The 21,260-nt window shown below is 35.9% G+C and overlaps 1 protein-coding gene and 1 long non-coding RNA gene across 3 annotated transcripts in view; one reads left to right on the forward strand and one right to left on the reverse strand.

Annotated features, from left to right (window-relative positions):
* LOC127871909 (uncharacterized) overlaps positions 1-21,260 on the reverse strand; it is a 303,905-nt gene that overhangs the window by 110,417 nt on the left and 172,228 nt on the right. The window lies entirely within an intron of this gene.
* Positions 6,547-16,513, forward strand: LOC127871922 (uncharacterized). Its single transcript, XR_008045614.1, has 3 exons — positions 6,547-6,574; positions 15,898-16,158; positions 16,447-16,513. It is a non-coding gene; the product is annotated as an uncharacterized LOC127871922 (long non-coding RNA).

A 21,260-nucleotide genomic window follows, 5' to 3' on the forward strand; every position in this document is an offset into this window, starting at 1 on the left:
ATGAACTTCTCTTATGACAATACGGTCAATCTCAGCTATGCATGGCCCCATTACCAACCCTGGGGCACACCTAGGTCAAACATTCGGCGTGGGGATACGCGTCGGCCTCTGCCGCGCCATTTCTAGTTTAATATTGATTAGAATAGACAGACAGATACAAAATAGATAGATAGTTAATTATTACATTTTTAGCTCATCTATTTTTTGAAAAAAAATTATGAGCTATTGTCATCACCTTGGCGTCGGCGTTGGCGTTGGCGTTGGCGTTGGCGTTGGCGTTGGCGTCGGCGTCCGGTTAAGTTTTGCGTTTAGGTCCACTTTTCTCAGAAAGTATCAATGCTATTGCATTCAAACTTGGTACACTTACTTACTATCATGAGGGGACTAGGCAGGCAAAGTTAGATAACTCTGGCGTGCATTTTGACAGAATTATGTGCCCTTTTTGTACTTAAAAAATTGCAAATTTTGGTTAAGTTTTGCGTTTAGTTCCACTTTTCTCAGTAAGTATCAATGCTATTGCATTCAAACTTGGTACACTTACTTACTATCATGAGGGGACTGGGCAGGCAAAGTTAGATAACTCTGGCATGCATTTTGACAGAATTATGTGCCCTTTTTATACTTAGAAAATTGACAATTTTGGTTAAGTTTTGTGTTTAGGTCCATTTTATTCCTTAAGCATCAAAGCTATTGCTTTCATACTTGCAACACTTACTAACTATCATAAGGGGACTGTGCAGGCAAAGTAATGTAACTCTGACTGGCATTTTGACAGAATTATGTGCCCTTTTTATACTTAGAAAATTGAAAATTTGATTAAGTTTTGTGTTTAGGTCCACTTTATTCCTACAGTATCAAAGCTATTGCTTTCATACTTGCAAGATTTATGAACTATCATAAGGGGACGGTGCAGGCAAAGTTATGTAACTCTGACTGGCATTTGGACGGAATTATGGGCCCTTTATACTTAGAAAATTGAAAATTTGGTTAAGATTTATGTTTTGGTCACTTTACCCCTAAAGTATCATAGATATTGCTTTCATACTTGGAACACTCACAAACTATCATAAGGGTACAGTAAAAGGACAAGTTGCATAACTCTGGTTGTCATTGTTACGGAATTATGGCCCTTTTTTGACTTAGTAACTTTTAATATATGGTTAAATTTTGTGTTTCGATCCACTCGAAGTATCAAGGCTATTGCTTTCAAACTTCAAATACTTACATGCTATCATGAGGTTACTGTACCTGGCAACTTGAATTTTACTTTGACCTTTGAATGACCTTGACTCTCAAGGTCAAATTATTAAATTTTGCTAAAATTGCCATAACTTCTTTATTTATGATTAGATTTGATTGATACTTTGATGAAACTACTCTTACCTGACATACCACAATAGACTTCACCCAAACCATCCCCCGTGCCCTCCCCCCCCTCCCCCCCTCCCCCCCCCCCCCTAATTTTTTTTTTTTTTTTTTTTTTTTATAAGATCATCTCACAAATGACCACCACACCCTCACACTATACCCCCACCCCACCCCCCCCACCCCCCCCCCCCAAATTTTTTTTTTGATTTTTTTTTTTTTTTTTTTTTTTTTTTTTTAAGATCATCTCACAAATTATCACCACACCCTCACACTATACCCCCCCCCCCCCGATTTTTTTTTTTTTTTTTTTTTTTTTCGCTTTTTTGGAAGATAATGTAATAAATGTCCACAACCCCACACTATACACCCCTCTTCACTCCACTCCTCCCTCCTTTGTGATTGAAAATGAGAGTCCCTTCACCTTTAAAAAGAAAATAGATGAGCGGTCTGCACCCGCAAGGCGGTGCTCTTGTTATTTTAATGATTTCTCACATCATAGTGATATATTGCGTATTACATGTTTTGAATAAACTTTAAAAAAAACACTTATGTAGGTTGTTTAATTTTATGAGCAGACAAATTTCAACAATAAGACCATTAATATAATGTGAAGATAAGAAAGAATTCAGTACAAGCCTGCTATTAAAGACAATTTGCTGTCCTTTAACTTCAGTTATTTCCTATAGTGTTCTGATTAAGTCAAATGATTAAAAATACACAGAATATTAGAGTTATACTTATTTTTAAGAAGATACACTTGTACAGAAAGCGTATTTTTTGACAAATAAGAAGATACAATTAAATGCACAAAAATGCACTTCTTGCATAAAAAGATACGCTTTGTCTACAAAAGATACACTTGTTTTGAAAAAGATACACTTCTTAGATAAAAAAGTACAGAAAAATACGCTTGAAGAAAATGAAGATACAGAAAAAATACACTTTAGTGCACTTACTAATGAAAAAGGTGCAGAATTAATACACTTTTAGTAAAAAGCGCAGAAAAAATACACTTTTTTAAGCGTATTTTGGTAAAAAGCGTATTTTATTTTGGGAAGGGAAGGTAAGGTGATTCGAAGAATGTTCCACACAAGACTGAGAGAAATAGAGGCCAAACACATTGAAATTCAGCAGAGAAGGAAACAAGAACTTGAAGAAAAGGAGAAGAAGAGGCTTGTTGCGCTCGGGAACATGACGCAAGATGTTTGTGATTATGGCCTATGGCAAAGTTGTGAACAGGTGAATGAAGGACTAGGAAGATTGAAAACAGACTCTCAAAAGAGGAATGCGTTGCAAGCTCAATTAAGGTTTCGAAAAAAGGTCTTAAAGCAGAAGCACAGTGACAAACAGGTTTACAACTTTTCGCGTAAAGATCAGGAAGTGAAGTACATCCAACTTTCAGTGGCACAGCTACAGCAGAATGTTTTGAAATTGATTCAAGACACATTGGCTACACCAACGCATGAAAAACAAAGCACTGGAATTCCTGTATTGGTGGGAAAATTCATTGAGCATACATTCTTAGAAGGAGCCGAGAGAAAGGTGTACAACGGTAATGTGATCTCAGTGGTTCCAGGATTTGATGAGTGGTATAATGTTTAGTATGAAAATGACAGTAATATTTATGCCTACAATTTACAAGAGGACTATAGAGCAGGTGACCTTAAGATAGTGGTTCAGAGCACATCAAGTGATTAATATGTATATCATTGAATTGGTATCAGGCACATGCCACTTGCCATGAACTGAATTTATAGTGAACATTTGAAAAAAAACAACATTACATTAACTGTGTATATGTAGTTAACATGTTGAAAAACATATTTTCTATACTCATACTACAAGAGTTTTGCTAGTTCTTTTTACAGATATTTAGATGTCTTCTGGTGGAAGTTTTATTTAAAATTAATGTAGGTCAATGCATGTCATTTACAACAGTTTATTCTCATTTTATACATTTTATTTTTCTTAGACTAGCTATCAAACATCTTCTTCCAATCATTGTTAAAATGATATAAATATTATTCATTGAGGACATTTACAAATCACAAACAGTTAAGTGAATAAAACCCTATAGCTAGTCTATGAAAATGTGTATGCATGCAATGCCTTAGCTTACTGAAGTCATGAATTTTAACGTACATGTTATAGTTAATCCACCTGCACATTTGAATTCCCTTCTGGTATGAATTGCTTTTTATTTTTTCATATACTTCATGGGCAGTATTCCAGTAGCTAATTAAGTTAAAAATAACTTTACTCAGTGTAGTTTGTCTTTTAAATTTAAGATTTGTTTAACTTTCTTTAAGTGTTTCAAATAAATATTGGCAAGAAATATGCGGTGTCTCATTCTTTGTTGAAAAAAAATCAAATTTAACATAAGAAAATAATTTAAGGAATTTCTTAACTTAAGTGTAAACTTAATAATAAAGCTACTTGAATAGAACCCCAGTTATTTATGATTTGAAGCATTTAGCATGTTTCTTTGTATTATTTTTAATGTTTTGTTGCATGTCTTTTTTATTCTTGTTTCTGCTTTGGTATATTCATGCCATTTTTTGTACTTAACGGAACTTCCTTATTTCTTGCATATAACACTTAAGTTAAATTATTGTTTTGGTTATCATCTACTTATTTCATCTATTTTTTAACCCTTTCTCAACATATAAAGTTGAATACCTGATAAAAAAAGCTTTCTACTCATCTAACAGGACTTTCACAGGTATAATATTGAATAACAACTTTTTTCTGATTCCAGGTTTTTGGTGTCTGACTCGTGCTTGTCGGTTGGTGTATTCCCTACCTATAATTTGCAGATAAAAGATTGGGATTACTTTGAAGAATCACAGGTATGTTCATACTTTTATATATATTAATTTCTAGAAATGAACAAGGTAAAAATCAGGGCAAAAAACACACAATATTTTTCCCCCATTGTTATGGTAGGGGGTGGGGTAAAGCAATACCATTTGCAAACCATATACAGTCCAACCCCTACTTCCAGTCACCCCTCATCGCCGGTCGCCCCGTGTAGGCGGCCGGTCTGTGCCGCGACCGTCGATAAACACTATATAATGAACCCCTCTTTAGCGGTAACCCCGTTTCTCCGGCCAGCGGCCAGCAATTTTGCATCCCAAATGTTAAATTCCCCCAATATGAGTGGTCACGCGCGAGTAAGTCAGTCATGTACACTGGCAAAATTACACCGACGCAACGGCGAAAAAATCGATACGTACTTCCAGTCTGCGGTTTAGGCTCTGCAGTACTGAAGCGTGATGTGTGATAAACATTTTGACAGCCAGTTTGCAAATTGCAATTAATTAGCGGCAGATTATCGGGTTAAAAGCAATATCCGACCATTTGATCTTTTTGTTTCCGCACATGCGAAAATCATCTATTAGTACTGGAAAAGAGATTCTCAATTTAAAATTGATTATTTGTAGCTGTTGAATCATACTATTTCAAGCACACATTTATGACAATTATCGGCTAATTAAAAGTTTAAAAGAACAACGCAACTTTTAACCGAAATCAACTTCTCTACATGTTCTCTGTGCTACAAAGTTTTAATCCAAAAATCAATACACGCATGCATGGGTATGACGTGACATTGTACATTGGTGCATAATTTTCGCGCGCTTTTGTTGACTTGGGGACTTTTTTGATGCTAGAATTTGTAAACGTCTCTTTAACATAAATCAATCGGAAGTGTGTTTCGGATTACAAATTATGATTCTCATTTGGGAATTTAACAAAACATTTATATTTGTTTATATTTACAATGATTCCAATATTAATTTTGATAAAACCATTTACGCGGCGAAATAAATGTTTATATAATATTATGCATGAAAAGCATGATTACCAGTAGGATTACACCTGGTTGCTATTATCAGTCTCTTAAGTAACTGGCCACGATTTTATTGTGGAGGAGATCACTGTCGGGACCAATTCGTGCGGTAGGTATTACAAAGACATTAAACTGCAATAAACCAATTAAATAATCGATTGATAGTGACACGGGAGTAATTCACGCATAACTGATTCACAACTGTTCCCATCTTAAGTGCATTGGGGCCATACAACGCGCATTCTGTAAACATTTTCTTTTTCATTGACTTGATTCTGATGCGGATAATATTGATGATGATTAGAAAGATGAATAGAATATTTTTTTGAATGGTAATGTTGTTTTATAGCTGACTTTAGAAAGGAAGAAATAAAATTATTTTAAGTCTATACATTGTTTAGTACATGTACACACATTTACCATTTTGTTTATACAAAAATTGAACAGTTGGCCATGCACTCATCAACTCTAGACTCCCTATGACCCAACCCCCTCTTAAAAGGCCACCCCGCTTAAGCTGTCAATTTGGCCGTTTGCCTTGACTGGCTGCTTAAGAGGGGTTGGACTGTACTCATGTGTATTACTATTTTATTACTATATATGTATTATATGTGTCTTCAAACATATTTATTGATGCAACTAACATCATTTTTAAGATAGTTTATTGAAATGATGAGACTAATCATTGAAATTCCTGCTATTTCTATATTTTCTGCAATTTTCACACGTCCCCGAAGGTCTTTGATAGACACAAAAAATACACTAATTCATCTGCTTGGAGGGAATGTTTGAGCTGGAATTTGTTCATTCATAACTGACATACATATTGAGCACTAGTTTTAGTTCCCAGTGTTTTCTATTGCTGAAATAACATATGGGGTCAGATTTTAATGAAAAATAAAAAACAGCAGATTATATATAGCCGTTTTTTCTAAACTTCAATTTCGTTAATTTTTTTTTGTTTTCTGTTTATATGGTCAAACTATGCATTTTTATTTTCCTTTCAAGTCACAGATTCAGAAAATATATAGTTTTGTACATAATATTTCACTTTTAAAAATAGGTGGTTGTTGCTACAACCGCGTCACCGGAACTCAGGGGAGACAATTTTCAGATATGCAAATGAGGTCCGACCTCACGACCCCTACTTTCTATTACGCATTTTAGCGAACAAATGCGAGTATTCCAAATGATAATGTGTTAAATTATGCAAAGGTGAGGGGTTACCGTTGACGTATTCAATGAAAACGAAACCGGAAAGTTAAAAAATATGTAAACAAACTTTCACGGAAATTTTTAGGAGCCGATATGATGAAGTAGGCGTTGAATATGGATCCAATCAGACATCACCAACGGGTCAGTAGCCTATGTTCCTGTTTATTTGGACACGTAATACATAATTGGATTTTTTTATAGAATAAAAACAATTTCAATACACGAGGGACATTATCGTTAAAGTACCTCTTCTCGAACCTCACCTCTTTTCGAACCCTTCATTAGTTTACATTTTATGCGCACACGCGCACTACATCACCGTTTTTAGCTCACCTGAGCACAGCGTTCTCATGGTGAGCTTTTGTGATCCTTTTTGTCCGTTGTCCGTTGTGCGACGTCAACATTTGCCTTGGTCACTCTCTAGAGACCACATTTATTGTCCAATCTTCATGAAATTTGATCAGAAGATTGGTTTCAATAATATCTTGAATGAGGTCGAAAATGGTTACGTTTGCTTGAAAAACATGGCTGCCAAGGGGCGGGGCATTTTTCCTTATATGGCTATAGTAAAATCTTGTTAACACTCTAGAGGCTACATTTATTGTCTGATCTTCATGAAACTTGGTCAGAAGATTCATCCCAATAATATTTTGGACGAGTTCGAAATGATGCTGGTTGGTTGAAAAACATGGCCGCCAGGGGGCGGGGCATTTTTCCTTATATGGCTATAGTAAAACCTTGTAACCACTCTAGAGGCCACATTTATTGTCCAATCTTGATGAAATTTGGTCAGAAGATTTGTCTTAATGATATCTTTGATGAGTTCCAAACTGGTTACGTTTGCTTGAATGACATTGCGGCCAAGGGGCGGGGCATTTTTCCTTTTATGGCTATAGTAAAATCTTGTTTACACTCTAGAGGCCACATTTACTGTCCGATCTTCATTAAACTTGGTCAGAAGATTCATCCCTATAATATCTTGGATGAGTTCAAAAATGATGCCGGTTGGTTGAAAAACATGGCTGCCAGGGGGCGGGGAATTTTTCCTTAAATGGCTATAGTAAAACCTTGTTAACACTCTTGAGGCCACATTTATTTTCCGATCTTCGTGAAACTTGGTCAGAAGATTTGTCCCAATAATATCGTGTTGTCTTAGGTGAGCGACTTTGGACCTTTCAGGCCCTCTTGTTTTAGTATTAGTTATTTGTTAACATCGACTCGCGTGAGTTGCAAATCGACGAAAATGCGTCAAAAACAGGTAGAATAAGTTGATTAATCATAAAACACGTAAAAATCATTGTATTTCTTAATGCTTTTTACATATGTAAGGATTTTCCTTAAAAAAACATGGTCTAATTTTTGTTCTCAACTTTGCTTGACAATTTACACATTTCAGCTGCTGCAGTAAGTCACGTGACCATGGTCAAAACATGTGACTATTTATTTTTAATGTTGTACACTGAATGGTTCGAAAGCAGGTACTCATTGTTTGGGCGGTATTGATAGTTTTATATGATATGGATGTGCTGGAAACTTGCAAAAATCTGTTATCAAAAGAGGATTTACATAGCAATTACAGTTGCCAGCCATGAAGAAACAAGTTATTTATCAAATATAGTACTTGTAAATATGTTTCACTTTTTCAACCAGTTTTCCGAAGGAAAAAACTGGTTATTAGATTGGCGAATGCGGGCGGGCTGGCTGGCGGGCGGGCGAAACAAGCTTGTCCGGGCCATAACTATGTCGTTCAATGTCAGATTTTAAAATCATTTGGCACATTTGTTCACCATAATTGAACGGTGTGTCACGGGAAAGAATTACGTCAATATCTCCAAGGTCAAGGTCACACTTTGAGTTCAAAGGTCAAAAATGGCCATAAATGAGGCCTAAATTAAAATTAAGTTTGTTTGCCCTTTACCGACCAACCCACTTTTTACCCCCCTACCCAAAATATTTTATTACGATTTCTGAAAACGTATTTTTTTATTTTCAATTTTTTTGCCGATCATAAAAGAGCCGACTGCAATATTTATTTGTGCTTGTATTTATATCCCTGTCCATTCGTATCGCCCCTGACGGTTCTAGGTCGCTCCGATGGTTGGAATTTCATATGCCCCAGAATAGACAGTAATGCAAGCATCTATAACCAGCATTGCGATCGGCGGTGTTCCGTGAAAATGGCCGAATGACGTCATACTTACCTATTGGTTTGCGAAAGTAGTCGGACATATACGAGTTTACGTTCAATTGCACACATGTTGTTAACGTGATCCAAGATGGCGGACAATAAAAAGAAATAACGATGCTCAGTGAGGACAAATAACTATCGAATTTATGCCGGACATCATATAATTAGTATGGATTAATGAAAAGAGCGTGTCATTCTACGATGGAGCATACGTTTTAGATACAAATAAAACTCTTTTTTTTTGGAAAAGATATGAACTGAATGTCACAGAACAAGTGTTTGAAAATTGGAATGCAGTCTATTCGCAAAGAAAAATACATCTAACAGTTACAGGATTATCGTTCGAACATGCAAAATAAAAGACAAACATGATTTTATTTATATGCAAGTGGATCTGTGTTTAATCAGATTTATATGCATAATCTGCTTTATTATGTTTGCCACTCTAAACAGTTTACTGTAATGGCATGTTAGTGAAATTGATATTTAAAGGTAAACTTATTTAATATATTAATGTCTCTTAGCTAAATACATCGACAACACTCAAGTATATATGTTTAAAGCGTTAATATATCCACAAACTGAAACTAACACGCTTAATTTATTTCCCCAAATCAAGTGTTCATGCTTATGTTAGTTGCAATAATACAACTCCCAGCTATTGACCCTCTTAGCTGTACGTATGTACTCATAAAAGCTCAGAGCATTCAAGAAGAACTAATGCTTATGTTCAGTTTGCCCTTTCGTGAATTTACTTTGCCATGCCGAGACTATGCACTAACCGGCCAAACACTTAAAATTGAGGCCTGTACAAATTTCAACTGGCCTGTGAATTGTGACGGTCTTTCGCCATGTCTGAATTTTTCCATTAAGGCTTTGGGCTGTCTTTCTACACTCCTTCAATGCTTGTTGCATGCTAATTAAGCCCAATTTAAGGGAAAGGTTTAAGTTAAAAATAAAAGCTGTCTGGCAGTTAAATAATGACAAATGCATTTGAGCAATTAACATCATATTATGAACACATATTTGATGTAATAACACACAAGCATGCATTTGATATTAATATATGCAAGAAACAGCAAACAAGATAATGTTAAGCCACATAGGGCTTCGTACACTGCAACAGTGCTTTAATAACAGTGTTTTAAATATTCATAGACTATTAGTGTATTAAAAATATAATTTCGCAAATAAGATAAAATAATTTTCCTACCTACCTACCCACCTGTAAAATTAAGGGTCGGTAAAGGGCAAACCAACAGTATTTTAATTGTGGCCTGAGCTTGTCCGGGCCATCACTATGTCATTCATTGTCAGATTTTAAAATCATTTGGCACATTTGTTCACCATCATTGGACAGTGTGTCGCTCGAAACAATTACGTCGATATCTCCAATGTCAAGGTCGCCACGACTAAAAATAGATTGATTTTGAAACAAGGGGGGTAATTGTGATAAACAATCAGTAGCAATGCACATTTTGAGTTGCAGTTGTCTCCCTTTATCAGACTTCTTTATTGAAAACCTGGTTTTGTGACAATTTTGTCCCTTGTTCAACATTATATTTGAGTATAATTGACGTGTCAAAATTAAGAGGTTCGAATGATGGTTCGTCCATGATAGATTAGATTTGTCTATGCCTTTTGGATATTGACGTATTAAAGGGACCTTTTCACGTTTTGGTTTATTCTGGCTTCCATAACTTTAAATGTTGATTGTTATGATTTTTGACCGGCGTGACCTTAAAGTTATGGACCAAACCCATTAGGTAAGTCAACCAGAAATTCTCGAAAAGTTGACAGTAACAAAGACCAGTCCAAAACAGCTTTTAAATGCAGTTATTGGCCCAAATCATCCACTTGATTGGAAAGATTGACATTTTTTACATTTAACTCATATATTCTTTCCCAGAATACTATCTTAAACATTTGAAATTTGTCTTTTCTGCTCTAACATATCGAGAAAAACAGCGATGTGACAGACATTTTTAAATGCAAATCTACATGTACCGAGATTTCGCGGTCATATGACATTAATTCTATTTTTAGTAACATACCATGCGCTCAAGTGTTTTCAAATTCAGAATGACATTTCCAGGTATTTTAAATTATTCTTGCTTGTTTAGTAAACAAATTGTAGTGTAAATACAAACTCAAAGTAAAAATTATTTAAAATTACCTGATTCACTTTGAAATCAGTCTTTTAATCCACCAGACATACGTTGTTAATCACAAATAATAGATTTCAGAAAACGAAAGTAATGTTTACAATTTCACTCAGCAAAAAATGTCAAGGTCGATCCGAAAGTATCCAAATGAAAACTCGTCACATGACAAAGCGACAAAATTGTGAATTTCAGGCTGATAAGAGTTATTTTCATCTATTGTAAGATGCATTTGAAACATTTGAACCTTAAAATTTGCCCCGATGCAGTAATTTATATTCATTCACAAATATATGTAGAAATGTATCCAAAAAAAAGAACTGTCTTTGATTTATAGCGTGACATAAATATGTTACGACTCTGGTTGACTTTCGATATGGGGTTCGCTTCAGCGTACAGGTCTGTCAATACTACATAAACTGTTCACTGAAGTTTCTTTAGCCACGTGTTGGTTAATTGACAAAATTTAAAAAAAATGTTTCAGATTCGCATTCTAGTTGTAGTTATGATATATATGAGGAAACAGTAATACCGAACATTTACCATGCTTTAAAACATCCATTATATGCATCTTTTTAATATTTAAAAACCTAAACATAATAAAGCGTTGAAACGGAAACAATTGAATAATTTGGAGAGTTCTTTTGTTGTCGTTATATTTTGTGGCACTCGAGGATTGTTTATATAAAGTATAATATGCATTGATTCATTCATTGTATGAGCACGGATATCCGAGTGGTCTAAGTGTTAGACTTTTACTCCAGGGGTCAGTGGTTTGAGTCCAGTGGAGGGTTTCCTTTTTTTTTCTTTAATTTTATTCTTGTTTTTATGCACCCGGTAGGAGGACATATAGTGATCGGACTGTCCGTCCGTCTGTCTGTCCGTCTTTCCGTCACACTTTGCGTTTAGATTTCGAAAAATGTTTACAATTTTACTCAGCAAAAAATGTCAAGGTCGATCCTAAAGTATCCAAATGAAAACTCGTCACATGACAAAGTGACAAAATTGTGAATTTCAGGCTGATGAGAGTTATTTTCATCTATTGTAAGATGCATTTGAAGCATTTGAACCTTAAAATATGCCCTGATGCAGTAATTTATATTCATTCACCAATATATGTAGAAATGTATCCAAAAAAAAGAACTGTCTTTGATTTATAGGGTGACATAAATATGTTACGACTCTGGTTGACTTTCGATATGGGGTTCGCTTCAGCGTACAGGTCTGTCAATACTACATAAACTGTTCACTGAAGTTTCTTTAGCCACGTGTTGGTTAATTGACAAAATTAAAAAAAAATGTTTCAGATTCGCATTCTAGTTGTAGTTATGATATATATGAGGAAACAGTAATACCGAACATTTACCATGCTTTAAAACATCCATTATATGCATCTTTTTAATATTTAAAAACTTAAACATAATAAAGCGTTGAAACGGAAACAATTGAATAATTTGGAGAGTTCTTTTGTTGTCGTTATATTTTGTGGCACTCGAGGATTGTTTATATAAAGTATAATATGCATCGATTCATTCATTGTATGAGCACGGATATCCGAGTGGTCTAAGTGTTAGACTTTTACTCCAGGGGTCAGTGGTTTGAGTCCAGTGGAGGGTTTCCTTTTTTTTTCTTTAATTTTATTCTTGTTTTTATGCACCCGGTAGGAGGGCATATAGTGATCGGACTGTCCGTCCGTCTGTCTGTCCGTCTTTCCGTCACACTTTGCGTTTAGATTTCGAAAAATGCTCCTAACTTCTATGTCCCTTGAGATGTAACCTTCATATTTGGTATGCATGTGTATATGGACAAGGTCTTTCCCTACGCACACAAATTTTGACCCCTGTGACCTTGACGTTGAACTTAGGGTCAGCGTTTAGGTTTCGAAATCTGTGTTAAGGTTTCGAAAAATGCTCATAACTTCTATGTCCCTTGAGATATAACCTTCATATTTGGTATGCATGTGAATATGGTCAAGGCCTTTCCATACGCACACAAATTTTGACCCCTGTGACCTTGACGTTGAACTTAGGGTCCGCGTTTAGGTTTCGAAATCTGCGTTTCGGTTTCAAAAAATGCTCATTACTTCTATGTCCCTTGAGATATAACCTTCATATTAGGTATGCATGTGTATATGGATGTACAAGGCCTTTCCATACGCACACAAATTTTGACCCCTGTGACCTTGACCTTTAACTTAGGGTCAGTGTTTAGGTTTCAAAATCTGTGTTTAGGTTTCGAAAAAAGCTCATAACTTCTATCAAGCGTTTATAGGGGGCATAAGTCATCCTACGGTGACAGCTCTTGTTTTCTGGAGCTTTTTAGATCCAATGTTTACATTTATTAATATAAAGCATTTAATGACAAACTTCAATACCTGCCAAAATCTGTGAAAAGGTCCCTTGAACACACCAATTCTAGGAAGGCATCCTAGAACACTGATAACTTCATATCTTTCATATCGTATCAGTTCAGTTATCATTTTTAGGAACACACTAAACGTTAGTAATAATGTTGGTAAAAAACGTAATTTGGTCTTATATGTTATAGACTAATATGCACCAAAATAGCCCAGTGATACCATCTACCAGTGTATTTAGCTTTTGTTCTCCAAAACATATTATTTAGGTGAATAAATCGAAGAAACTAAACAAGCCTGACATAACCCTTTTCATGCTGTAACTAGAAATGGCGCGGCAGAGGCTGACGCGTATCCCCACGCCGCATGTCATTAGAGAAGTTCAGTATCAATTAGAAGTGAATCGGTGTAGAAATGAACAAATAATAGTAAAAGGCAATTTTGGGTGGGTGTGGCCTATGTGGGCGGGTCGCCCCAGGGTTGGTAATGGGGCCATGCATAGTTGAGATTGACCGTATTGTCATAAGAGAAGTTCAGTATCAATTAGAACTGAATCGGTGTAGAAATGAACAAATTATAGTAAAAGGCAATTTTGGGTGGATGTGGCCTATGTGGGCAGGGCGCCCCAGGGTTGGTAATGGAGCCATGCATAGTTGAGATTGACCGTATTGTCATAAGAGAAGTTCAGTATCAATTAGAAGTGAATCGGTGTAGAAATTAAGAAGTTACAGTAAAAGGCAATTTTGGGTGGGTGTGGCCTATGTGGGCGGGGCGCCCCAGGGTTGGTAATGGGGCCATGCATAGTTGAGATTGACCGTATTGTCATAAGAGAGGTTCAGTATCAATTTGAAGTGAATCGGTGTAGAAATGAAGAAATTATAGTAAAAGGCAATTTTGGGTGGGCGTGGTCTATGTGGGCGGGGCGCCCCAGGGTTGGTAATGGGGCCATGCATAGTTGAGATTGACCGTATTGTCATAAGAGAAGTTCAGTATCAATTAGAAGTGAATCGGTTAGTGCTGCAACGAATCGATCCGATGCATCGAAAATCGGTTCGAAATGCGTCGATTCGATTTCAATACCAAACCTTCCAAATTCGATTCTATTCTTTAACATATAGACATAAATATACATAGGTACGTAAAGCTCGCTGTATTCTGACTATTTGATACAGGAAGTAGGTTTTATCTTTACCTGTAATTATGACGCGCGCCATTGGCTACTTATTACTCTAGTCACCCAATCAATAAGCGCGTTACGGTTTACTTTCGGCAAAAGCATCAAAATGGCCGAACGAGTCGTTGCCGAAAACGTGAAATTACCAAATGCGCCAAAAAAACTTGAATCTAAAGTTTGGAAATACTTTGGATTTTGGGATGGTGGCCACATGCAAGTTATGTTTCACAGACGTTGCATACCCCAAATCCGGTGCAATCACCAATCTTATACAGCACGTAAACTGTAAGCATAATGTTGATTTATTAGCAGCAGGTAGCAGCGCAACTACTCAAGTCGGCAAAGTCACCAGCCAGAAAAATTCTGCTTCTGTAAGTTCTGTTGGGAATTTGTTAAGTGGCCAGCTGAAAGTTACTGACATGAACGGATTTAACCTAACCCCTAAAAGGACAGAATCTATTTCCAAATCTCTATTGTTGGGTACTTAGCTTGTGACATGAGACCATGTACAGAACAAAGGTTTCAAACACATGATTAGCACTTTAGAACCCAGGTACAAACTTCCTTATCGTACACATTTCAGTGAAAAGGTTGTGCCAGCACTTTTGAAAAAGGTTACAGACAGGGTAAAGATGCAACTTAATTCTGCAGAAAGCATTGCCATAACTACAGACTCATGGATATCTAGGGCTACTGAGAACTATGTCGCTGTCACTGCCCACTTCATCAATAAAGAATGGAAAGTTGAAAATTACACTCTTGAAACAAACAAATTTGATGAATCTCATACAGCCGAACATTTGGCTGACGCTTTGAAGGACACATCTGCGGCCTATGTAATGTGTTTTTTTAAGCTTAATCATGCACATAAATGAAAATTCTATTAAAGATCTTCAGATTTGGTACTGAGTTAAGTGTCTTTTCAGAGGTTCTAGAAATATAATATACACTTTAAACAAACATAAAAATTATCAGAATATTCAGAATGAAATAAAAGTAATTTTTGCTGAAATAGAGGCAACTTTAGTTTTCACACTCATTTCATCATTATTTTCATGAAATAGCGATAAGAAACTTTCCAAAGTGCATGCATTTTACAATTAAACCCAGGATGTGTTTTCCAAAATGGTCAGAAAAAGGATAATGTCTTCAAGTCCATAAAAGCACAACCTTCTAGATATCAAGCTGCTGATGGCAGGAAGGAAAATATCCATGCAAGGTTTTGTTGTGAGCCTAGTAAAGCTGTATGTAGCTCAGGCTGATATGTATATGATTAGGAACTAAAAAGGATAACAGAAGCTAGACGGTTGAGCTCCAGGGAGAGTGCTCAAGTTGAGAAAACTTGTTTCTAGACTCAAGTCAGGTGTATATATGTATTAAAGTGGGTGAGGATTTTAGCATACTCTGGACATGCAAAGCCCGAACCCAGAGTAGAGGGATTGGAGCCAGGGGTCGAAAGCATTGATGTCACATATGCTAATTAGGTTCAATGAAGAAAGAAAGCACAGGGGCAGCCTAGTAGATCAAACAAAAGGGAAGAAACCAGTTGAGGCAGCCTAGTTAAATGTGTTTTGTCTATTGCAGACATAAGGCTGACCAGGAGACTTTGGTATAGACAGCTGGGAGGCCAGCCTTGAGGCAGTTCAAGAAGTTGCACAGAACGCAGCTGCGCAGTTGAGCATGGATGCCACAGAAGAATCTCCCAGCTAGGCAATTGGTGTCAGAGGTCCCTTTCCCCTAGTGCTATGTTTTCAGTTTACCCTTCAACAAGACTATAAGAATCTCTAGCAGCTCCCTGTCAGCCATACTGTACAACACACTATGGACACAGCTTTTAACAGATAAGTGAGTTATAAGGGTATATTGTGTAATTGTTTAACAATAAACAGAGTCAACAATATTTTTATTAACAAATCAGAGAAAGTTATTTGCAAACTATTTTAGCAGCCTTGGCTTGATTTAGTTTTAATTAAACATATATTGTTTGGTTTTATTATAATGAGCCAATTGGCAAAGTTTGGTAACTCAAGTTTGAATATATTTTTTTATACATGTTTTTTTTTTTTAATTTAGAAATTTTACATCACAGCCACAAAGATAGATTAAAACTGTTCAAACTTTTGCTATTTTAAGAAACCTTGGATCAAGACCTCCCTTCATTGGATTGCATAAAAGATACGTGGGCTGATACGTGGTCAAGATAATTTTTACTTGAAATAACAAAACAATTTTTCTCAATTTTGCTAGGTGAGTGAAATATGATCATACATATTTATATTATATCCAGATTTAGCTTGGGATAGCGTAAGGTGGGTGGGAGTCAAAGTCCAAGCTAAGTTATTGTAATATATGGAAAAATTTTAACACAAGTAAAAAAATATTGGCACAGCAATTTTTTCCTTCTTTATAAAGTAGCGGGAATAATCAATATGGCACTTTCCCAATTAGGAAAAAAACTACAAATTGCCCAATTGCTGTAAAAAAAAATCCCTATTGAAGGTTTCCCAAAAAAATTATATATATTTTTTATGTCCCCCAACCACTATAGTGGGGGACATATTGTTTTTGCCCTGTCTGTTGGTTGGTTTGTGTGTTTGTTTGTGTGTTTGTTTGTTTGCTCCAACTTTAATCATTGGAAGGTGTGTCGCGCGAAAGAATGACGTCGATATCTCCAAGGTCACACTGTGGGTTCAAAGGTCAAAAATGGCCATAAATGATCTTGTCCGGGCCATTACTATGTCATTCATTGTGAGATTTTAAAATTACTTAGTACATTTGTTCACACTCATTGGACAATGTGTCATGCAAAGTTATTATGTCGATATCTCCAAGGTCAAGGTCACACTTGGAGTTCAAAAGTGAAAAATGGCCATAAATGAGCTTGTCTGGGCCATAACTATGTCATTCATTGTGAGATTTTAAAATGACTCTGTACATTAATTTTGTTCCCAGTCATTGGACGGCGTGTCATGCAAAAGAATTCAAGAGTTCAAAGTTCAAAATGGCCAAAATTAATAATGGCATAATAATTCTTAAAAATCGCTATAAATTAGATTCTCTTGTTTTGTGAAGACAGCATGCAAAATAGTCTGTGTCAATGCGGCATGTGGGGGTATATGTCAGGTCTGTGACAAAGCTCTAGTTAAAACATTAATTCAACAGTTCATGTGTGAACAACCTTTGGCTGCAAAAAATTATTTGGAGCTCTAAGCAACACTAAATTGTGCTAGTTTTTTCTTACTATACAAACAGCTTGTTAAAAAACACACACAAAAACCTGAACAGTGAGTGCGCTGTCCTCTGACAGTTCAGGTTGGCTCACTCGAGCACTTATTTCTCATGGCAAGCATTTGTGATCAGCTTATTTCTGTCATGCATGGTCAACGTATATCTTTTTGACATTCTAGAGTAGGGAAAGATCTAGGATCACAAAAGTTACAGGGTGCTGCTAAAATTACATGGTGTTTCAGGACCAGTGTGGTGATATTATCATTATGTAATGATTTTCTAAATAAAAGGAGTTTCTTAATATTGCAATTAATGTTTTCAAGTATTTGCAAACACAAATTTAATTTCAAAAGAGTTTGTCACTTTTTGTTTTTACCAGTCCAGATTCGCAGAGACTGGAAACAAAAAGAGCAAGGAACTGCGTCTTAGTCTCTAGATCTTTTCCTTTAGAGATAATAATAATTTTCACAATCATAATCAGAAGAGTTTGCCATGTATCTATTCATAGTTGGAACTGGTTCATGTGAGCTCAGAAACTAGCTAATTTTGTCATATGGCACAGAAAATATAGTAAACACTTTCAAAGTCACACTATTTTACCCAAATGTACACGAGACAAGGTCAGAACAGTTTTCACCAGTTTAAACGTATGGCAGCAAATAACAAAGAATAACAATCAAATTAGCAACAGATCATATAGTAAGAAGGGATTGATGAAAACAAAAAGTTGATAAACAAGAGATGTGTTCGTCAGAAACACAATGCCCCCTACTGCGCCGCTTTAAAATATAAAAAAAAAAATATTTTTTTTTGGACCTTTGACCTTGAAGTATGACCATGAACTTCCACCACTCAAAATGTGCAGCTTCATGAGATACACAATCATGCATGCCAAATATCAAGTTGCTATCTTCAATATTGCAAAAGTTATGGCCAACGTTAATTTTTTTTTGGATGGACTACCGGGGGCATAAAAACCGTTATCAAACCGAAAGCCCATGTTTTATATTAACGATTTAATCTATTTTTCGGAGGTCCGGAAATAGTACTCGGTGTGGCACAATTGGTTGATGAGACAGGAGATCTTTCTTGCAGAGGATTCAGGAGTTAGTTGATGTATAAATCGGCATAATTTCATATTCGGAATACTCGTCGTTTTCCATTGCAAAAACTTATCCCATTTTATGAACCGTTGAAATGTTTGAAACTTGTATTAATATCATTATTCTGCCAGCACATCATATTAAGTAAGTTCTTTTAATGTGTGTATTAGGGATATATTTATGATCTGTTTGTGGTTTTTTATGCTAGAAAATAGTTTATGTTGCTCATTTTACCTATTAAAGAATTTAAAGTTTTATAAAGTGCTCCCTGAATTCCGGGCAGCAGACTAGACATGAAACATGCCGTAACCAGTTGCATCTACAACCCAGCAAGGGTCAATAGCTTGGAGTTGGATTTTTGCAACTAACTGTTTACTTTGTATTATATGTTAAATATAAAGTTAAAAGAGTTTAAAAAAATAAATCTTCATTCTTGTTCATAAGTTTATGATGGTGTTTATTTAAAGGTCTGTTTTAAGGCTTGTCATTGTGTTATGCATGCGATTTGCATAGTCAAAATCAGTCTACAGAATTTCCCTTCCCTCAGACTTCACCTCAATCACACCACTGGTTACATACATCAATAACGCAACATTAACTCTTGAGTGTGTAGGGGACATATTGTTTTTGCCCTGTCCGTTTGTTTGCCCCAAGTTTAACATTTGCCACAACTTTTGCAATATTGAAGATAGCAACTTCATATTTGGCATACATGTGTATCTCATGGAGCTGCACATTTTGAGTGGTGAAAGGTCAAGGTTATCCTTCAAGGTCAAAGGTCAAATAGATAGGTCAAAATCGCTCATTTGATGTACACTTTTTCAATATTGAAGCTAGCAACTTGATATTTGGCAGGCATGTGTATCTCATGGAGCTGCACATTTTGAGTGGTGAAAGGTCAAGGTCATCCTTCAAGGTCAAAGGTCATATATATATGGGGACATAGTGTTTCACAAACACATCACTTGTTTATTTATGTTTTCCCCCAAACTCCCACTAATCCAATTATACTTTCCCCACCAAAACTGGCTTTTGACACCGTTATTGGCATCAAACAAAAGATTATCACACTTAAACTGCCAAAGGCCCCAGTAATGGTAAGTTTCTAATAAATTATAATTGAGCAATAATGCAATCAGCACAGTGTGCTCCGCTATATTTGAATTTTTAAGAAACGCTTGAGACCAAAATGGAAGGTTGGAGAACAATCGGGAGCCAAGACCCACCAGCGTTATATTGTATTCCGCGTTGTATAACGCAGCGGGTAAAGATTGGATTTGCAGTGTACAGTCCCTGCATGTGTATGTGCTAGGACATTTTGTGTCCATCTCATATTTTTGTTATAATTTATGGGATAACAAAACATTGGCGCAAATTATCTTTATATCATGATGAAATTGCGCATGCCACAACATTCATTTGCTTCAAGGTCAAGGTAACAGTAGACACTTAGTTTTTGCTTCATCCTTATATGTATGTAATGAAAATACATGTTTTGTCCGGCTCAAAATTATTTAGTTTAATTTAGTTTCAACCTATTTATTTTAGCTTGAATGCATCGAAAGCCTCAGGCTTGTAGAAACACTCGAGTACGTTTCCTGGGCCTATAACCAGTACTTGGTGTCTTTTGGGAAGATATAGAGAACGCTAGAGTGGGGATCGAACCCGTGACCTCCCGATCGCTAGGCGGACACCATATCCACTACAGCACGGCCAACTTAGGGTTCATAATTATTTGAAATACTTCCACCATACTTTATGTAATTGTATCTTAAACTGGAGATTCAAGATCATGGACACTGTAATTGTTCAATCATGAACTGATAGCAGCTGAGCACAAAGCAGCAGATCATACAAACAGACATGCAGTTTATTGTAGCTAAGCGTTAAATTTCAGAGAAAGACATGTTATTGTATGGCCAATAATGGTTTTCATGGTGGATTGCACGACAATGGAAAGGTACATGTAGTATAACCAAATACCTGACTACCACTCAAAGAGAATAATTATGGCACGTACTTACATGTACTTCTACTTTGTTCACTTCTAAGTTTCGATGGCTCGAAATGTCGTTGCCGATGTCTGTAACTTCCAGCAATGGGGAGTTTACTGCAATAAATAATGACAACACCCTCTATGATTTTAACACCATATGTAAGTTACAATTACAGGTCACTCCAAAGTAGCTCAGAGGCAAAGACCTGCAGGCAAAAAAAAGGTTTAGACAATCTCACAATATACCTAATGCATTGGAAGTTTTTATATTCTTGTGCATAACATCAACTATGAATAATAGCACATGCTTGTATATACCACACCGTTGAGTATTAATTACAAAAGGATATGTTTGCATTGAAGTTAAAATAATTTCATAGTGTTTTATTTCTTTTACTGAAAGATATTCCAAGGCTGTACTTAAGCAGGAACGTATAGTTGTAGATAATTATATTGTGAATTGAAACTTCTGAATGAATCTCTAATTTTCATAATCAAATTAATATATTCGGTACTTATTGACAAAGTGATTTACACCACACTCTTGAATGCATTTATCCAAACTTATTGTTTCCAAACTATGATCGCTTAATAAATTATCAGGTGAAACCATTGTCTAT

This window comes from Dreissena polymorpha, chromosome 3, assembly GCF_020536995.1.
Source record: "Dreissena polymorpha isolate Duluth1 chromosome 3, UMN_Dpol_1.0, whole genome shotgun sequence".
Taxonomy (NCBI): domain Eukaryota; kingdom Metazoa; phylum Mollusca; class Bivalvia; order Myida; family Dreissenidae; genus Dreissena; species Dreissena polymorpha.